This window comes from Helianthus annuus, chromosome 12 (assembly GCF_002127325.2).
Source record: "Helianthus annuus cultivar XRQ/B chromosome 12, HanXRQr2.0-SUNRISE, whole genome shotgun sequence".
In the NCBI taxonomy this organism is placed as follows: domain Eukaryota; kingdom Viridiplantae; phylum Streptophyta; class Magnoliopsida; order Asterales; family Asteraceae; genus Helianthus; species Helianthus annuus.
Genome location: NC_035444.2, coordinates 28431817 through 28434930, shown reverse-complemented (window position 1 = coordinate 28434930; position 3114 = coordinate 28431817). Strand labels below are relative to the sequence as shown.

General features: G+C 33.6%; 1 long non-coding RNA gene across 1 annotated transcript; it reads left to right on the top strand.

Moving 5' to 3' along the window:
* Positions 1-1521: 1521 nt before the first annotated feature.
* On the top strand, positions 1522-2131 carry LOC110874489. The gene is made up of 2 exons (XR_002555991.2): positions 1522-1720; positions 1875-2131. It is a non-coding gene; the product is annotated as an uncharacterized LOC110874489 (long non-coding RNA).
* The last annotated feature ends 983 nt before the right edge of the window (positions 2132-3114 follow it).

The window sequence follows — 3114 nt, the reverse complement described above, 5'->3', positions numbered from 1 at the left end:
TAAAATTTATGTAGGATGGAGTAGTTATGTAATCCCGAATGAATATAAATTTTGTATGATGATAAACTAATAAGAATGTGCCTTATAGTCTTGTACCGAATACCATGATTATGATGCTTACAAGGTTTTTGATGAAATGCCTAAGAGAACAAATTTGTGAAATTGTATGAAAGTTGTGGGTAGGTATGTATAGAAAGTGTTTATGGTGTAGTCGTTAACAAGATAATATGTGAAGTATGCTTTATATGGAGTCCATACGAAAATTCGGATTTGAATGAATGATTTGGTAAAATCATGCATTAGGGACTTGTACCTTGTGTTTAAATGGTGTGATGTATTTAATGCGCTTGATTTATAGTAATCAAAAGTGAATGTGTACGAATGTGAAACGAATAGTTTATTAATAAGTAATGATGTCGGAGTTATGTTATGTACGCATCTATGATAATAAGTTTGACTAAATAAATGTTGAACAACGTGGTTGTCAGTTCATGTTTTATGCGTGATAAAGTTTGACTATTAAAAGTTTATGTAGCTAAGAGTTGAAAATGGATGCGATATGAATGGTCATGCGTGCTAACTATGAAATGGATATAATGATTTGAAAGGATAGGAAACCAAAATTTACATGGACTCAAGTATGGAAGGCTATCAGATTAAGAGGAAATGCGGAAGTTATGCACAAATTTGGACGCACGAGGTAAGTGATTTCCATAGTCACTTCTTAGTTTGTTTAAGTAGTATAATGTTTAATTATTAAGGTCATATGAAGTTGAGGTCAAATCAATAGATTATTTTGATGAATGCATGAACGGGTCGAATAATTCGTAGATGAATAATAAGCCGAATATGTATAAGTTAAGAAATTCCTTAACTCGGATGTTGGATTTCAAGCTCACATAAAAGAATGTTAATTTACAATCATGTAGGAAGAAACGTGACGCAAAACGGATGAAAAATGAGAGAGTTATGTCCGTTTCGGTAAGAATTAATGGCTAGGAAAAGTGCAGAGCTGACACGGCCGGGTGGTGGGATGACACAGCCGGGTGAAGGTTCTGTGAAAAATATTATTTATGTGATTTATGCATCGTAGGCTTCGGTATATTATCCGTGGACTACGGTGGGCCTCCCAAACATGATTTCGAGTGTTCCCTTGACGATTATAAGTTGTACACCCAAGTCTAAGCCTCATGTAATTTATATAAGAGTATGATAGATGTATGTAATGATGACTAGGGAGGTGCGTTAATTAAGTTAAGAGAATAGGATGGTATGTAGGTATGAACAATTGGAGTCATGGTGAGTTTAAGTCGTATAAACTAGTACGCGTGATGTGTATAGAAGATATATATATATATATATATATATATATATATATATATATATATATATATATATATATATATACGTATGTACATAATTATGCGAAAGGCGTATATTGTGTTGTAGTTAAATAGATGCATATAAATGGTTAGCGACCTTTTTACGAAGATGTAGTACTTGAATATGTTGAGATTACGGGTTTGCTAACCAAGTTATTATTAAGTATGTTTGAAAGTGCAGGTTTATGAATGTCGGACTTTCGAAGTGTTGATAAAGTAATGAAATGATTGAATGTTGGAAGGATAATCGGGTTGAAGTAACTTAAGCGGTTAGAATATGCTATGGACGTTTTAGTTTATACAATATTATATGTTTGGTCGTCACCATCTACTAACAGGTTAGTTGTATGAGAGTATATGTCATACCCATTTAATTGGGTAATCGAATGCGTAAGAGAAATGAAAGTAAGTACACGAATGGAACTAAAATGACGGTTTTATAAGCAAACAAGTATAACGACTAACTTTTTAAAGCTTTGTTGTTGAATGTAGGTAAATCCTCAATTTTGGCGACTTGGAGAATCGGAGCGAGCGCGTGTTCATGTTATGCCATACCAAACGCTTCCGCTAGCTTGTTCAAATGTTTTTGATCCAAAATTTGTTGTATTGGTTTTTAGTAGTATCTTGTTGAACGAATTGTAGAATTGTATCTAGTTTGTTTATGTTTAAAACAGGGGTATGCTCGTTTTATGGACGGGTCATGCCCGATTTTTGTTAAATTATAGTATGATAATATCACATTTAGGAAGGTAAAATTTTGGGCGTAACACACAGGGTTCATTTCCTATCCCACATGAAGATGAGGTGAAATCCATCTCAGGTATATCCTGTTGATGAGATTTGCATGTGTGGCTTCCACTCTTTTGATTAACTTCATTTGATCACAGACTGACAGTGTGACAACTGGCCCAAAACCGGTAATTTTCGTACAATTTTAATTAATATTTATTACTTGCATTTATGTGATTACATGTCAACATTATGTGCTTATTTGATATACAATTGAATTCATGCATGTCTCATATATTAACTGTCATATCATACACTACTTTAAGCGTTGCGTCTAATTGATTAGTAAGCTCACCGATTAGACAAGCTGCGTCAGCATGTCTGCAGAAAATAATTAGACAATAAAATTAGGACTTAGAAGTAGGTCCAACATCAAAAATACATTGGAAACTAAGTAGGTGAACAAAAGTTAACATAAACACTTTCCGAAAGCTGAAACAGACAACAAAAAGCACCCAAAATGCACACTAAATGCAGATTTCTGCAGAAATTAAGCAAAAAAAAACCATTTAAACACTAAAATATTATGAAAAATTAAGGTTTAAATGTCCAGAATAACTTGTAAAGTGTCGGGAATGAAAATTGTCATAAAAGGTACCTCATAACTTACAAAACTGCACAATTTAGCACTTTAACGAACCAATAACCGAACGAATAACCGGACACTATCCGAAACACCAAAAATAGACTAGAAGCATTTTTTTGTGATTTAAAGCTAGTTATGATGCTAGAACACATTAAAAATCATAAAAACACATGAACACACTTAACCTTCCATTTAACACCTAAACTTACATCTTCTACCCACAACTTCCATTCTTTTACACTTTACCCCCCCCCCCTTTTGGTGACTGGCCCCAAGTGGCCCCACAAACATTTCTCCATTATAATATTTCTTGTGTGGCTTAGATATTAGACATAAGGAGTTCTAGACATTAAGATG